Raw genomic sequence first — 19227 nt, 5'->3', positions numbered from 1 at the left:
GTCGGGACGTTGAGCACGAGAGTTTATCCGACTTCATTTAGGTGAGTCTTCTCACTATATTGTACCTGGAAGGGTACCTATGTGTGACCGGAAGGTCTTATATGCTATGAGATGTATGAGTTGTATGTTGTTATGTGATATGTATGTGTTATGTATGTTATGTATGATAAGGACCGGAAGGTCAATATGATATGGACCGGAAGGTCAAGAGGTTACGAACCGGAAGGTCGATACGGGTAGGATCGGAAGGTCTACCGGGATTCGGGGCGGAAGTCCCCTGAGACATTTGGATCAGAAGATCCCACAGAGATATGGTCTGGAAAGACGTATGTGTTGTATGTGGTATTTTGGGGAACTCACTAAGCATTTATGCTTACAGTTGTTGTGTTATGTGTTTCAGGTACTAGCGAGGATCGCGGGAAGGCGTCGGCATGATCCGTACACACTCATAGAGATTATGTTTTGAGATTCTGGGATTTGTTTGTTATGATGACATTGGATACAGTTTGTTTGATATTGTTTTTGATGATTTAAAAAAAAATTGTTTTGAAAGTTTACGTTGTTACAAGTTGGTATCAGAGCCTTGGTTTGAGGGATTCGGGTGCATCTTCGGATGAATCTGAACTCAAACTGAGGATTTGAGAAAGTTTTTAATAAAATAAACAATTTTTCTAAGAGAGTAAAAGATTTTGAGAAAGGCAGAACAGAGTAGTGTGTACGATCAGCCAGCGCCCGAACGGTGATTTCCCAAAATACCCTTACATTATGTATTATGAGATATGTTATGATATGCATGTTAGAGTAGGCTAGGTATTCATATTAGGACTAGAGTGGCCTGATTTGTGATGCCTTAGCCTAGGAAGATTTATGCTGCTATGTGATGCTTGAGAGTGAGTAAGTAGCAGTGAGGAGCTTTGAGAGGTCTACCGAAGGGTAGCCTATGCCAGCGAGATGTAGAGTACTTGTGATCTGGGATCCTAGGAGGAGGACTTGGGGTGAATACTGATGCGGTGTGAACGGTAGTATAGGGCCCGTACTACTGAAGACACCGGATCAGTGCGCAGTCCAAGTAAGAATCCTTAGGGTACTAGGGAACAAGTAGGGTTGAGTTATCGAGTGCGAGTATGCTCGAGCAAGTCTCTAATATATTTATGTTGTATTTCAGAGACATTATGGTTGGGACACGCCACAGACCTGAGACGAGCGGCGTGAGTGACGAGGAGCTTCGTCAGATGATCCACGATGAGGTGCAGCGGCGATTCGAGCCGAGATTCCGGAGATGTTTGGGTCTATCAAGACCACATTGATTGAGACTTTTGATGAGCGGTACGCAGCGGTGACTGAGGCTGCGGCTGCTAAAGCTACTGCAGCTGTGGCTGCTGCCAGGCCTCAGGGAGGTGACTCGTTGTTGTTTCGAGAGTTCAGCACGAAGCCACCAGAGTTTGACGGGACGCAGGATCTGATCGCTGCGACGAGATGGATTTCTGATATTGAGGGATGCTTCTACACGTGTTCATGTCCGGAGCATCTGAGGGTACGGTTCACGCTGAACCAGCTTCGCTTGGGAGCAAAGGACTGGTGGAAGTTTGTGACGGCGAGCTTCACTCTTGCAGAGATTTCAGAGGTGACCTGGGAGAGGTTCACCACCATGTTCAGAGACGAGTATGTTCCCCCTGTAGAAAGGGAACGACTGGCTCAGGAGTTCTTGACCCTCAAGCAGGGTACTGATTCTGTTACTGTGGTTACCAGGAAGTTTCATGAGAGGGCGATGTTCTGCCCTGAACAGGTGTCTACCGAGCAGGCACGCATGAGCCGATATTTGGGCATTTTGAGGAGGGATATTCGGGAGTTCGTGTCGAACTCGACTTACCGGACATTTGCTGAGCTTCAGGAAAATTCCCGGAAGAGAGAGATTGAGTTGGAGACTCAGGCCAGGGAGGAGGCTGAGTCTCAGGGGATGGATCGGCGGCCGGCACAGTCTCAGCCGGCAGCCAAGCGGGCAAAGCCCGCCGATTCGAGATCTGGAGGTCAGAAGGGCCGCACTTGCAGGAAGTGCGGCAAGGGACATGACGGGGTTTGTCGATCGGGTGCTTGCTACAAATGTGGCAAGGAGGGGCATATAGCCAAGGATTGCCCTAAGGGGTTCATGGTTTGCTTTCATTGCAACCAGACGGGTCATCGGAAGGCCGAGTGTTCGCAGCTGCGGGGGACAGCACAGGGAGCACCGCAGGGATCTGCCCCTGCCGCCGTGGGAGCTACTGAGGTTCGGCCGGTGAAGGCTGAGGCACCGAAGGCTTGCGGGAGAGCCTTCCAGTTGACAGCGGAGGAGGTCCGCGCAGCGCCCGATGTCGTGACTGGTATGTACTCTTTCATTTATTTATGTTGAGTATGAGGTGTTGTGCTTATATTATGATATGCATAGGTACATTTCTTGTGAATTCTATACCTGCTTTGGTGTTATTTGACTCGGGTGCGAGTCGGTCATTTGTTTCCTTAGCGTTTAGTCAGCACATCAGTATCCGACGAGAGGCGTTGAGTCGACCTCTGCGAGTTTCTATAGCTGACGAGCGAGCGGTGTATTCTACGGATGTGATTCGAGGATGTGTACTCGAGATCTTCGGTGTTGAGTTCCCGATAGATCTAGTCCCGATTGCAATGCGGGACGTATGTGTCATAGTGGGCATGGATTGGTTGAGCCGATTTGGGGCTGTTATAGACTGCGAGCGACAGTTGGTGACGATACGAGACCCTAGTGAGGGAGTACTTACGGTGTACGGCGAGGGTACCCGATGTGGGTCAGCATTTTGTTCGGCTGCCAGAGGGAGACAGAGTTTACAGCAGGGCTGCAGCTGGTTTGTAGCCTATGTGATGGACACACGAGTGGCCACTGGGAGGCCAAGTTCGATTGATGATGTTCGGATAGTGCTCGTGTTCCCGGATGTTTTTCCCGAGGAGTTGCCGGGTGTGCCTCCCGAGAGGCAGGTAGAGTTCCGCATCGATTTGGTTCCGGGAGCAGCGCCTATCGCTAAGGCGCCTTATCGCCTTGCGTCGCTAAAGATGCAGGAGTTATCCTCGCAGCTTCAGGAGCTGCTGGGGAAGGGGTTTATTAGACCAAGTAGTTCCCCTTGGGGAGCGCCGATCCTTTTTGTCAAGAAAAAGGATGGTTCACACCGGATGTGCATTGATTACCGGGAGTTGAACAAGTTGACGGTCAAGAACCGTTACCCATTACCGAGGATCGACGATTTCTTCGATCAGTTACAGGGAGCGTCTTGGTTCTCCAAGATTGATCTGAGGTCTGGATATCATCAGATGAGAGTGCATGATGAGGATATCCAGAAGACGGCGTTCAAGACTCGTTATGGGCATTACGAGTTCGTGGTGATGCCTTTCGGGCTCAACAATGCACCGGCAGCGTTCATGGATCTCATGAACAGGGTGTGTAGGCCGATGTTGGATCGTTCGGTGATCGTGTTCATTGATGATATTTTGGTGTATTCGAGATCTAGAGAGCAGCACGAGGAGCATCTGCGAGAGATTCTCGGGGTATTGAGGTCGGAGAGGCTTTATGCCAAATTCTCCAAGTGCGAGTTCTGGTTACGGGAGGTCCAGTTTTTGGGGCATCTCGTCAACCAGAATGAGATTTTGGTTGATCCGGCCAAGATTGAGGCGGTTATGAGGTGGGAGGTGCCAAGATCACCCACTGAGATCAGGAGTTTTCTAGGATTGGCCGGCTATTATCGGAGATTTATCAGGGATTTCTCCAAGATCGCCGTGCCTCTCACCAGGTTGACCCGGAAGGGTGTTGCTTTTTCATGGGATCCGGAGCAGCAGACCTCGTTTGAGACACTTCGCCAGAGATTATGCGAAGCCCCGGTGTTATCCCTCCCGGAAGGGATGGAGGATTTTGTGGTGTATTGTGACGCATCGATATCGGGGTTGGGCACAGTACTTATGCAGAGGGGGCATGTGATAGCATATGCATCGAGGCAGCTGAAGCCTCATGAGACGAGGTATCCCACCCACGATCTGGAATTGGGGGCAGTGGTGTTCGCCCTCAAGATCTGGCGTCACTATTTGTATGGGGTTCGGTGTACCATATACACGGACCACAAGAGCTTGAAGTATTTTATGGATCAGCCCAACCTGAATATGCGCCAGAGGAGATGGTTGGACGTGGTAAAGGATTACGATTGGGAGATCCTGTACCACCCAGGCAAAGCTAATGTTGTAGCTGATGCCCTGAGCCGTAGGGCGGAGAGTGCCCCGATTCGAGACGTATGTATGCGGCTGACAGTGATGACTCCAGTGTTGGACACCATTCGGGAGGCCCAGGAAAAGGCCGTGAGACCGGAAAACCGCAAGAGAGAGCGGGTGATTGGACAGGTACCCGAGTTCCTTACCAATAGCCGTGGGCTTATGACCTTTCAGGGTCGGATTTAGGTGAAGTATGCAGGCGGGGAGCGCACCACTTTAATGGAGGAGGCGCACCGATCGAGGTTCTCGATCCATCCCAAGGCCACTAAGATGTATTTGGATCTGAAGAAAGATTACTGGTGGCCCTGTATGAAGAGGGATGTAGCATGGTTTGTTGAGAGATGCTTGACCTGTCGCAGGGTTAAGGCTGAGCACCAGCTTCCGCACGACAAGTTGCAGCCACTTGAGGTTCCCCAGTGGAAGTGGGAACAAATTGTTGGGTTTTGAGCATTCTAACACTCCTATGGTGTACATGCAACCCTATAAACCTTGGATCTATGTTTTCTCTATTATACATGCAAATATTAACTATTCCAAGGTTTCATCCTAACTAGCATATAATGAAGCACCTATACTACAAAGTTCTAGTTAGATGACATACCTTTTGATGTAGCTTGATGTCTTCAAGCTTTAAGAGCTTAGCCCCAATAGTGTGGAAGCCTCAAATGGAATCACAAATCACCAAAACACTTTGGAAGAACTTGAGAGAATATGTATGCACACTAAAATCGGCCCACTCTTATTTTCACACACTTGTGCCAATTTTGTGAGCCAAGGACCCCTTTATATATTATGGAGGATCAGGGTTACATCCATGTAAACCCTAATACCCATGACCTTTCATTTACATAGGATCCATGGGTTAAAAGCTCCATGGACCATCCATGAAAGCTTAGCCCAACCTAAATGAACTTGGCCCATTCCATATATATAAGAGTCCATATTTAATTAGTTCTTTTTGATCACTTAATTAATTCTAAATTAATTCTTGATCAATACTAATTAAATAATATGATTCCGTATTAATATATTAGAACTTATAATATATTAATATAAATCATAAATATACTATTCTCAAAAGACTATCCATATAAATTGTGCCGGTGAAGTGCAACCCAAATGGACCATGCCGGGTCGGGTCAAGTACATACCAAATATAGTTATGGACTTAGACATTAATCCAACAGTCTCCCACTTGGATAAGTCTAAAACTATTATTGAGTATGACTTCAAAACCTAACTGGCAACCTTAGCTCTTAAAGCCGCTGTCGAACTCTGACCTTGTCAATGACTTGTCCATTAGATAAGGGATCATATATTCCTCCATTCTAGATATCATATGGACTGAGACATGGATTATAATCATTCTCTCTGTCCATTTGTTGTTTCCCGATTTTCGATTTATGATGACTGACTGATTGAACAAATCAAATCAGTCCTGGCTTGGCCAAGCACTCACATGTGTCATCGCTAAATCATCGAGGGGCCCACAGATATCGCTTTTATCCCGAAGGTAAAAGAAATGGATAAACTTCGACTCATATGGCTTGTTCTACTACTTGTTGAATCATACACAAAGGCACGTTTTATAACATCGAGTTACCAAATGCGTTTTCGTGCAATCAATGTATAACCAACTCATAGTAACAACTCATATCTCTAGGTTTGAAGAATATAAGATATTATCGTCTCATGATCACTCGTGATAAAATCCATGAAGTGATTCAAATGAGCGTGGGTTGAATCCAATACTCAGAACTTATGACCACTCATGAGTGTTGTAGCACCACTTTGTCCACCAACTTGGACCTCTACAAACCAACCCATGACAGTCTCGATTCATATCTACTTCCAACATATGACCGACTGTGGATGGTTTGAATAACTTAATCATTCAGGAAGAGCGACTTAGTTATTCTGGAAGTCAAAACATGCAAAGTGAAACACAAGAATAAATTAATCAAATATGGTATCAAACCCTATGAATATAAATAAACACTTTTATTTATCACCATACGGATTACTCATTATTCATTGTTTCGGTTTTATCAACTTTATACTTGAATTAAAAACACTAGTTGTCCCATACACCAAGCATGTACACTATGTTTTTCTTAAACAATAGCTTTGCCATACACCAAGTATGAAATCTATGTTTGTCTATGATCCCTTTCTTTGTGAACTAGATCAATTGAACATAATTTCAATGATTCTCTTTTCACACTCCCAAATCCTTGTCTTAAATGTAAGAATTCCAAATTCCTATCATTTATCGAAATCTGTTTAGATTTTAAACTTATATGCAATGTTCCTCTTGTAATGATTATGCACAAAGTCACAAAGACTTGTCAACAGTCATTATAAGGTATTCCAATGGAGATCAACTCCATGGAAACTAAGTCTCATATTCAAAGTACATTGCTTTGGACATGCTTCTTGCATTAAGTTTTCTAATCTTACACAGATAACTTCCACCTATGGAGACAACTCCATATTCTCATTTTGACTATCACTTCTGAACAAGAGATGCCTCTTTTCAGAATATGTCAATATGGTCCTTCTAAAATTAGCACTATACTTCCAACTGTCCCTGAGCAACCAATCTTTGGTAAACCTCAGATTGTCCTCGACAATTGCTTAATCATTTTAGTCATATCCAATTCTAGACCTTTTCCCTTCTTAATGCCTCTGGGCATTTGGAAAAATTTAGAAATGACAAATATTATAGCACATGCAATCGATCCTGTACCCAAAGCATATGGTACACGATTCATGATGTCTCACATAAAGACATGATTCTAGACCAGTCTTTTGCTACAATATTTTTATTTGCCATGTTTTCAAAATTTGACTATGAAGAGGGATGCCGTAATCATAATCGAATTTTGAGAACGCAATATATAGAATTTCCTTAAGTTGAACCAATCCAACATGAAATTCATATATATATTCTTGACTAAAGATGATTAACGTCTCAATCTAAGCCTTTAGAACTGAAATGAAGTATATCCTCTCCCTTAATTATAGCAAAACAACTTTTTCAATCCCTGCAGCCTCACGAATTGAAACTTTTGTTTTCTATAATTAACATTTCTAACTTGCAATACTTATCATAATTATCATGCTCCCACTAACATGATGATTATTAGCATAACACTCATGCTCCCACTAGCTTTGACATGTATCCAGAAAACAGTTGGACTTCTAGAAGTCAATACTTTATTGACATTCTTACCAAAGTTCAGATTTCTGATACTAGATTGCTTTGATAAGACTTTATCAAAATCATACACCTTATCTTAGATAGATCACAGGTGTGTCTAAACAATTTTAGAACTATGAAAAGGGATGTCATAATCATAGTCTCAATTGTTTAGACCTTTTGCCATTTCTCATAAGTCAATGTTAGTGTGTCGGTTAACCACGCACGCTCCACTAACGACTTTGAGAACTGCAAATATCACAATTGCTATCTACTTAAAATCTACTTAGTGAAAGAATTTCCTCACCATCATTTTCATGAATCGGAGAGAAACCTTATGACACTTAGATTTTATGGTGTATGTGTTCTTATCCATGTGAATTTGTCAAACCATAATCACAAGACTAGGTTAGTGACAAATCCTAACTCATATGGATTGAACTTGTGCAATCTTAACCTCTTGCCACCTGGCAGCACAAGGGCCTGCCATTGCTTCCAAGTAGTTATGCAAACAATTGAGAACATGTAGAACTCAAATATCAACTTAACTGGAATGGGCACAGAAATGTCAACACGATAGGTTATAAACCTCTAGTTGTGTGCTAGTGATGAAATACATGTTTTATTCTTGATTACTTCTTGAAACCCTTTCAGGATCTTTTAGACTCCCACTGTCTCCTTGACCTATAAGACTTTCTTGCCAAATATTCAAGAGATAGTGTGGATTCTAATCAAGACAAACACTTAACACAATTGGCCTAAGTTGGTCTCTGTTTTATCCAAAACATCACAACTTACCAAATTCAAATGTACAAGAGTAGAAAACCTTTTACTCTTACATTTCACTAGTGTTAATAAACCTTCTTTAAGATGTTTCACTCAAGTGACATTTGTGGTGGGCTTGATCAGTGCACAAGAATGTGTACTCGATCCCTTAGTCCTTTACTTGACTCACACATCCATGTGAACAAGTAATTAGTCTTAATTTTCCAATGCTTGAAAGTTCGCATTCATCATACTATACAACTTGCATGATTCCAAGTTTCTATCCAACTGAAACTTGGGTGATGAGAATCTTTCATTATTTGGAAAATTTAGACACTACCACAAATGAAAGAATCAAATTCATATTTCCACTCTTGCTATTAATGGAATCATATAAGCAACAATTTTTTTCCTTTTCACAAATGCCATTGTAAGGATATTTTAAAATAAATAAAATCAAAATATTTTTTCTTTTATTTTAAAAACTTTGCGGAAAAACTAACCTTACAGTGCAAAAGCACATGAAAAACTTTGTTGTTATCTATTCCTAAGCAATATATCATAACTCCTAAGCAACAGCTCAACATTCTGATCACAGAACCATGCGATCGAGATCCATCTTCACGATCAGAATCAGCATATACTTCCTTTAAGTTTCTTCACTTTTCTTTGATTCTTAAAACATCAACATGTGACCCAGTCACATCATGTAACAAGAATCTCAGAATAGAAACTTAACAGAGTTAGATAGTGGACTTTAACTAAAGTAGAGTCAATCTTCTTGACTTGATCAACCTTATGATCTTTCAAGTAAATAGGCTGCTTCGCAATCAATGCCCCTTCCTTTGGCAAGAGAAACATAAGGACTCTTTGGGAATGGTATATAGGACTATCGCAAACTTAGCCTTTCTCTTTACCATTTGGTCAACCTAGTTGACTATGGTCAATCCCTTTCATTGGGAAGAGAAGGCTTTTCTAGATATCCAATGTTACCATTGTCAATGTCCATGGTAGTTTGGGAAGTTGATCTACTAATCAAATTTGCTCTCCCAGTGCTCCAAATTATTACTGATTCAGCAGCACCAAGCAAATAGATAAGATCATTAAGGGTCATGTCATAGTCTGTTTCATAGTAGTCCCAAAGGAATTCACTATGTGACTTAGAAAGTGATTGAACCACCAACTTTCTCAAGAGTTTGACACCCAACTCTCCCGGCTTGTCAATATGTGACTTCATCTCCAAGATGCGATCACATATAGACCTTGCTTGCCAATAGGGCTTGAGTGACCTTGAAGTTGTGGGTTAGGGAGAATAATTGGAGGAGGTGGAGGAAGTGAAGTTCCAAAAGATTTGGGAGGATCATAGATGTCTGAACCAGACATCTTTTTGGGAGATATTCAAGATAGTTGATCTAAAGTCCTTAATATAACACCCAATATGAAATATTAAGGCTAGGACCCAGCAAACTATTTTATAACTTGGAAGAGGGATGTCGTAATCCAAGCTATAAAATATTTGAAGGTAGGTGAATGACGATTCACCAATTTCCACCAAGATAAACGAAATGTATTATTAGGTTTTAATTGGTTTTGAAACTTCTAGATTCTTTTGAGATTCATTGAACTTTTCAAAGGCATGTTTCAATCTCGAGTGTGCCCTTCAGGTTTTGTGACTGGGATGCCGAGGATCACAAAACAAGGTGTGAATAACCATGCAAATATATACTTGGTACCCTTAATATTTACCCCTCAATCGATGTGCCGGTTAACCACACACGCTCCACCGATACTATGATAAACATTAAGTTACCCTTTGCCTACCTTGTTAAATCAAGCTAGTGTGCCGGTTAACCACACACGCTCCACTAACTGACTTAAGCAAAGTGCAAAGTGTAATTTCATGGGTTAGCACCAAATTCACATTTTCCTAAGTAACTAAGATTGGGTATTATTAAGAGTTTAGTTACTTAGTATTTATCATTAATACTTTTAATGAAGGGAGAATTATAGTCCTTGTCCTACCCATTCGGCTAACGACCCTCCACCGGTCAAGGAAGCGGTGGGTGAGAGCAGACACCCATTAAACTGCCATTTTATAGGCAGTAACCTTATACCCCCCTTATAGACCGGCTTCGTGAATGAGGCCTACTATTGGTAAGACGACTTGCTCTTATACATATAATATATTAAACTTTTAATATTATAATAGTATAAGGGTGTATTTTAGACATTTAAAATACTTGGTGGTTTAATCTATTAATTAAACTAAACTTTTAATTTAATTAAACTCAAACCATATCTTTATTTATGGATTTAATAATACTCTTTTAATTAAACGCTTTAATTAACTATTAATAAAGTCCATAAGAGTTAATTTGAATTATTCAATAAAACATCATAATTCCAATTATTAAATTCAAAATTAAAATCATTTAATTAATTGTTTAAGTTATGAACCCAAGAGTTTTAGAATTCAATTCTTTTTTTCCATAAAAAGCTTTTTCCAAATTCCAAAACTTGAGGGCAAGTTTTGTAACACTTGAAAACCTTTGGATTCCATAACTTATTGAGTTAAATACTTGTTTTATGATGAAACTTTTCATGTTCCATAACTTAAGAACAAGTTATGGAATTCTTTAAAACATTAACTCCAAATTTTGTAACTCCATAAAAACTTTAAATCAATTTTTTTTAAAAAAAACTTTCATATCCATAACTTATGGAGGTTTCAAAACACTTAAGATCACAACTTTAAAAAAAACTTTTGAGCTCCAAAATTTTATGAAAAAATTTGTAACTCCTTAAAACATTTAGATCAAACTTTTAAAACTAATAAAATAATCATATCATTTTATCTTTATTAAATTTAACCTAATTCAACTCATATAGCAAATGATTCAAATTTTACAAATAATTAGTTTTTTCACACAACAAGTAATTATCTTAAAATTTGACAAACGTCATGTTTTTTTTTCCTTTTTTTTCAACTTGAAAATAAAACATTTGCATCAATATAACAGAAAACAACCCATGGCTCTGATACCACTGTTGGGTTTTGAGCATTCTAACACTCCTATGGTGTACATGCAACCCTATAAACCTTGGATATATGTTTTCTCTATTATACATGCAAATATTAACTATTCCAAGGTTTCATCCTAACTAGCATATTATGAAGCACCTATACTACAAAGTTCTAGTTAGATGACATACCTTTTGATGTAGCTTGATGTCTTCAAGCTTTAAGAGCTTAGCCCCAATAGTGTGGAAGCCTCAAATGGAATCACAAATCACCAAAACACCTTGGAAGAACTTGAGAGAATATGTATGCACACTAAAATCGGCCCACTCTTATTTTCACACACTTGTGCCAATTTTGTGAGCCAAGGACCCCTTTATATATTATGGAGGATTAGGGTTACATCCATGTAAACCCTAATACCCATGACCTTTCATTTACATAGGATCCATGGGTTAAAAGCTCCATGGACCATCAATGAAAGCTTATCCCAACCTAAATGAACTTGGCCCATTCCATATATATAAGAGTCCATATTTAATTAGTTCTTTTTGATCACTTAATTAATTCTAAATTAATTCTTGATCAATACTAATTAAATAATATGATTCCATATTAATATATTAGAACTTATAATATATTAATATAAATCATAAATATACTATTCTCAAAAGACTATCCATATAAATTGTGCCGGTGAAGTGCAACCCAAATGGACCATGCCGGGTTGGGTCAAGTACATACCAAATATAGTTATGGACTTAGACATTAATCCAACACAAATTTCCATGGATTTTATCACCAAATTGCCAAGGACTGCGAGGGGTGTCGATGCGATTTGGGTGATTGTCGACCGGCTGACGAAGAGCGCTCACTTCCTTGCCATCAGTGAGAGCTCTTCTGCAGAGAGATTGGCAGAGTTGTATGTGAGGGAGGTGGTATCGCGGCATGGAGTACCGATCTCGATTGTGTCAGACCGAGATGTACGTTTCACTTCTAGGTTCTGGAAGAAGTTCCATGAGGAGTTGGGTACGAGGCTGCATTTCAGTACCGCTTACCACCCCCATACGGACGGACAGAGTGAGCGGACGATTCAGACGCTCGAGGACATGCTCCAAGCATGTGTGTTGGACTTCGGGGGAAGTTGGGACACGTATCTGCCGTTGGCTGAGTTTTCTTATAACAACAGCCACCATTCGAGTATTGGTATGCCTCCCTTAGAGTTGTTGTACGGGAGGAGATGTCGAAATCCCATTTGCTGGGGAGAGGTAGGGCAGCGCGTGATGGGCAGCACTGAGATAGTGCTTCAGATTACCGAGCAGATACAACAGGTTAGCCAGAGATTTTCGACGGCTCAGAGTCGCCAGAAGAGTTATGCGGATAGGCGACGATCCGAGCTTGAGTTCCAGGTGGGAGACTTCGTACTCCTGAAAGTGTCTCCTTGGAAAGGAGTGATTCGATTCAGGAAGAGGGGCAAGATGGGGCCCCGGTATATCGGGCCGTTTAGGGTGACCGCGAGGGTGGGCAGGGTAGCATATCGGTTAGAGCTACCTGCGGAGTTGAGCCAGATCCATGATACCTTCCATGTGTCTCAGTTGAGGAAGTGTATAGCCGACGAGTCGACGGTGGTGCCGCTGGAGGATATTCAGGTGGATGCGAGCCTGAATTATGCTGAGAGGCCAATCGCGATCCGGGATCGGAAAATCAAGGTTCTGAGGAACAAGGAGGTGTCCCTGGTGCAGGTCCAGTGCCAACATCGGAGAGGGTCCGAGCTGACTTGGGAGCCGGAGTTGGAGATGCGGGAGCAGCATCCAGAGTTGTTTGCGGAGCAAGACTTCGAGGGCGAAGTCTGATTCTAGTGGGGGAGAATTGTAACATCCGGATTTCCAGGTATTATGTTTGACCATTTATTTATGAGTAAAAGAGAGGGACTCGACGAGTTGAGGCGTAGAATCGTCGAGTAGGACCGCGATTGCTGACTGGATTAATGAACGGACTCGACGAGTCGTAAAGGGTGGACTCGACGAGTCCGCGCTGTAAATTGAAACCCTAATTCTCGGGGTCTGTGCCCTATTTAAAGGCCTTTATGGCCTCCATTTGCGGCCATTTCACCCCTGAGAAACCCTAGAGAGCAGAGAGATCGTTTATGGTGCAAGAGGAAGGCTAATTCACCATTTCTTGTGTGTTTTTGCAAGAAGGAAGGAGGTAGAACAAGCTAGGCGGGTTGAGGAGCTTGGATCCACTTCTATTTGATCAGAGGAAGCTGTTGGAGGTAACAATCTGTGCCATTCTCGTGTTTATTATGATTCTAGTGAAATCTAGGGTTTTCTTTATGCCTCTTTTAGTTGAATCTTGAGTATGTGAGGTCCCAATGCGAGTTGGTTCATAGATCTGAACCTTAAGAGGTCCAAAGAGTCCTTACCACTCTGCTTTATGCCATACCTTTTGAGTTATGAGCCTAGGAGGCCATTTTAGACGTTATTTCACCAAAAGAAGCTTTGGGTGTGTTGCATGTGTACCAAGATTCAACCTTTACATGATTGTCATGCTTGGGAAGGTCAGATCTATAGATTAGAGAAGCAGACCTGACCTTAGAAGGTCATTTGAGTATGAACATGGAAGCAACTCGCCGAGTCCATAAGTGGACTCAACGAGTCGAGTCGGGGTTCCCCCGCGATTCGTGACAGGAGGAACCCGTCGAGTGGAAGGATGACTCGACGAGCCAAGAGAGACTAGAAGGACTCAGAGGACCCGTATGGACTCGCCGAGTCGCCCATCTGCACTCGACGAGTCGGGTCAAAGTTTGACCATTAACTTTCGTTGACCTTAGGGTTCTGGTCAAGACTGATTCAAGAGAGTTCAGAGAGGGGTAGAATGGTCTTCTACCCAATCTTTAGAGATGAGACTATGAGAGAATATTGATCGGGGATGTTATTTGAATAATAGGAGGAGGCTAGGTCGGGACTTTGAGCACGAGAGTTTATCCGACTTCATTGAGGTGAGTCTTCTCACTATACTGTACCTGGGAGGGTACCTATGTGTGACCGGAAGGTCTTATATGCTATGAGATGTATGAGCTGTATGTTGTTATGTGATATGTATGTGTTATGTATGTTATGTATGATAAGGACCGGAAGGTCAAGATGATATGGACCGGAAGGTCAAGAGGTTACGGACCGGGAGGTCGATACGGGTAGGACCGGAAGGTCTACCGGGATTCGGGACGGAAGTCCCCTGAGACATTTGGATCGGAAGATCCCACAGAGATATGGTCTGGAAAGACGTATGTGTTGTATGTGGTATTTTGGAGAACTCACTAAGCATTTATGCTTACAGTTGTTGTGTTATGTGTTTCAGGTACTAGCGAGGATCGCAGGAAGGCGTCGGCATGATCCGTACACACTCATAGAGATTATGTTTTGAGATTCTGGGATTTGTTTGTTATGATGACATTGGATACAGTTTGTTTGATATTGTTTTTGATGATTAAAAAATGAAAAATTGTTTTGAAAATTTACGTTGTTACATATATAAACTAGCTTTTTTGATAAGCTATTTAGGATAGTGTATTCATAAGCTAGTTTATAAGCTAAAAACTAACTTCTAGTTAACGAACACACCCCAACTACACAAATAAAGGAGGATTGAACTGACTCATGACTCAGTTGATTTGGGTCATACCATTTGTATTGTGGAAGGAATTCCCTTCAAGTTAAGTTACTTCTTTTTAAGTTACCCTACGGTTTGTTATTATCATTAACAACATGTTGATAAGGTCCTATATTGCTCAAAACTATTAAAAGTGTAACACCGTAATTTTTCAAACAATTTTTTTTTCATTTTAAAATCGCATACTTTTCATAACAGATTGTATAGAAATCTCGTTTACTCAAATTACAAAACACAACTCCATTAATAATCCAGGATCCTCAAAACATAACTCTTTCTCTGGTTTGCACAATCAAGCCGGTGCCTTTCCGCGATCCTCTGAGATACCTGAAACACATAACACATAACACGGTAAGCACAAAGCTTAGTGAGTTCCCCAAAATACCACATACAACACATAAGCCACTCGAGGCTATAACTCGGTATGACCCTTCGGTCAATGTGTCTCAGCGGGGCCCTCCAGTCCCGTAGCTCGTTGGACCCTCCAGTCCGGTCTAGCTCGTTGGACCCTCCGGTCCGGTCTAAATCGTTGGACCCTCCGGTCCGGTCTATATAACACATAGCATACATATATCACAATGCACATAAACTCCAACATACACATAACACATAAGACCCTCTGGTCTGCACATAGTTACCACTCTAGGTAATGTATAGTGAGAAGACTCACCTCGGCTAGCAGGTGAGCAAATAACCTCGCGCTCGGATCTCGAACTAGCCTCCTCCTAACACAAAGGATGAATATCTCTTATTAATACTCTTTTCACGACTCAGATAATCGAAGGCGGTTCTTTCTCTTTCTAACTCTTTAAAGTGGGTAAAAGACCATTTTACCTCTCCAAGGTCTCTATCACACATGTTGACCAAAACCCCAAAGTCAACAGAAGTCAAACTCGAGTCAACAGTCCAAGTTTTACCCGACTCGTCGAGTGCACTCCTGCGACTCGCCGAGTCCCCTCGTATCCTCAGAAGTCTCAAAAGTCCAGCTCAACTCGTCGAGTTGACCCCCAACTCGCCGAGTTATCGCACAATCAAACCATCGGGACAAACCCTCGCCGACTCGTCGAGTCAGTTCATGGACTCGGCGAGTCCCTTTGATCTGATTTCTCATTTAGATGATTTCAACCAGATCTATCACTCTAAACTATAGATCTATCATCCCAAGGCTCAATAATTACGTAAAGCTTCGATCTTTACGTTCATACATGACGCTATTGCTTCATAAAGCCAAAACATGCTCTTCATGAAGGTTTTTGCTCATCAACCCTCATTTGGACCACTAAAGCTGAGACATCTAGACTCTAAGGACCTTAGGACGTCCAGATCTGAGGTTTCCAACCACAATCAGGTCTCATTCGACTCATAGATTCAAAAGGATGGAAGCAAAGCCCTAAAACTCCCAAAATGAGATCTAGTACAATGAATGAACAAGATGAGGACTTTGTACCTTCTCTTAGCAGCTGAAACACTCAATACCACAGATCCACTGCCTTCCTTTGCTCCCCATCATGAAGCTCTTCATCCTTCTTCATAGAAATGCACCAAGAACCACCATATGAGCTTCTCTCTCACTCTCTAGCTCCAATAGAAATTAGGGTTTGATCTCAGGGGAAGGTAGCCGTAAATGAGGCTATAAATGTCTTTAAATAGGTCCCAAACCCGGGAAATTAGGGTTTCTCTGCCCAGCACCTACTCGGCGAGTCCCTCCTCTGACTCGTCGAGTCCATTCATTAAATCCACGCGAGCAACTCGACTCGACTCGGCGAGTTGGTCCCTCAACTCGTCGAGTCCCTCCTTAAATCTCAAGATTAACATACATATTAATGTCCCTGAAAATCCGGATGTTACAATTCTCCCCCACTTGAATTAGATTTTGCCCACGAAATCGCTCCTTCACAACATATAGATCTAATCAAATAACCAAACAACACCATCGAAAGGGTCTCATACCACACAACTATCTTCCTTTCTGGACACCTGAATCCAAACATGAACTCCTCCCTGGAAAAGGACTGACCCATCTGCCACTATGCTACCCCTTCTGACTCTCAAGAATCTGGAACTCTAGTAGCCTGACACACAGCCAGACCGCCATCTCCAGATGTCACCACGTTATTCGCTCCTCGAATAACAAACCACGATAGCTCACTGCCCCTCTGATTCTCCAGTGGGGACCGATAAAACAAGTCTATGCCCAAAACTGGCTACCGATCACTCGTCCCAGACATGATAAACAATCCAGATCATATACCAAGGAATGGGAGGATCACATCACACCAGGGACCCATCCACTGTACTGCAATCACAACCCTTCTGAACAACGAACCCTCAACACCCTGTCCTCAGACACGAACAATGACCATGCTTGTTCAGAAGCGTCCTCCGACATCTGACAAACATAAACCTCAGCTCCCTTCTCAATATCCCTTTCAAGACTGAGCATCAGGTCATCTCCCGACCCAACAATTGAACCTCCAAAGGTTACCCATTGCATGTACCAAAACGTCTCACTGACTTCCTTGTCAATACAACTATCTCGGCCTAGTGCAACACACAAGTCGCGAAGTTTGCTTTACCTCAGGCGAATACGGAATTCGACTCACTCTCGATCTCTGCCGTCTACTACTCATTAGTTCCATGCGTTTCGCGGTTTTCTCATACCAATGAATTGACCCACTCAGGTCTAAGACACCAGATGGAACCAATACCCCCTTCCAAAGGAAATTCATTTCTGAATACGGAATCTCATTTTGCCTACTCAATACACCACTAGAATCGAACTCAACTCGAGAGTCTGGTCCGACACAGAGTTGGAACCACTCGTCAAAATGAACCACTCAATTCATGACTCATGACCCGCAACCCATGCGTTCCTCACTTATCCACTTCCCTTTGGTTGCGACAACCACTACTCAAATTCAGAATATAACGACTCCCGACAAATATGGAGACCCCAGTCTCTCCCCTGGTTCGACCCCAGGCTTTCACAAACTCAAATATTAGGGCTACCCAAGCCTATAACTCTTCTGTGTCAAGCTCTGATCAGAGAGCACTTCATCACAACATTCTCTCGCTGACTAGTGGGTACTACGGCTCCCCGCAGTATCACAACGACCTCTCACTGAATAGTGAGTACTACGGCTCCCCGTATCATCACCATACTCCTCACTGAATAGTGAGTACTATGGCTCCCCGTAGCATCACCATACCCCTCACTGAATAGTGAGTACTACGGCTCCCCGTAGCATCACCACAACCTCTCACTGAAGAGTGAGTACTACGGATCCCCGTAGCATCACCACAACCTCTCACTGACTCATTGAAACTGCAGCTCCACGCAGTCTTACCGCACTTACTCTTACCTCTTCACAATCTCATCCTCAGGTTGACACCACATTGCGATGATTAACTCATGCTCTGCGGCCCAGCATAGGTAGGTACACACACACCCCTCCAGGCTAAGCATCACTACTTCGGACGACCACCGTCGTGACAAAACCTCTTTTTCTCGCTGCAATTCACATTCTCAAATAAATCCATTGGATGTCAATTAGTTGAAGGGCCCCCACCGGAACCATAGACGCTTGATACACCACTCGACATCTCAAACTCAAAACTCAAAATAATCTGAGATTTACGACATTAAACTCGGATACCTCGGAATACCATCACAACGCCTCGCAGTGTCTTGACCCTACCACTGATCTCCTACTCATGACATCATACTCAGATACCGCATTGCTTCCTCGGAATCTCGCAACCGGTCTTCTTCTCGTGCCACTTGTAACCCTGGAATACTCCATCTTCCAAATTAAAATAAGGAGAAATTGCCAACGACTCAGAATACGAAGATGACAATCCGGAACTTCCTCCTCTATTGCTCAAAACTCACGCAAGAATACTCATAACGACCCTGAAGTTGGTTGCCCAATCAACTTCTTCCCTTCCCATATTGCATATAATAGCCCATACTCTGAACCAGAAATTCTCAACTGCCGAGCTAACCTCACAAGCCAACCGCCTCGAATTCACCATTTTAACCTTGAAGGATTCCTAACCACCACAAGGTCTCCGACCAACGGCCACTTGCCATGGAGACACTCATCCTCTCCTAAACACGTACCACATGCACTATCTCACTCTGCATCTCTCCTTGACCACCAATAACCCTGGTCTCAGGAATCCGCACCGCGGGCCTCTCTATCCGGTTCTCTAACCGCTCTTGAACAAATCTCTGATCTCCTCAAAAGTACCCGGTTCTCCCCCACTCAGGGTTCGAACCATCACCAATTGGTTCGCCAACAATCTAACCCAC

This window comes from Lactuca virosa, chromosome 8 (assembly GCF_052849685.1).
Source record: "Lactuca virosa cultivar CGN04683 chromosome 8, Lactuca_virosa_CGN04683_v6, whole genome shotgun sequence".
NCBI classification, from domain to species: Eukaryota; Viridiplantae; Streptophyta; class Magnoliopsida; order Asterales; family Asteraceae; genus Lactuca; species Lactuca virosa.
The sequence above is the reverse complement of the archived record's forward strand: the minus strand, read 5'-3'. Positions refer to the sequence as shown.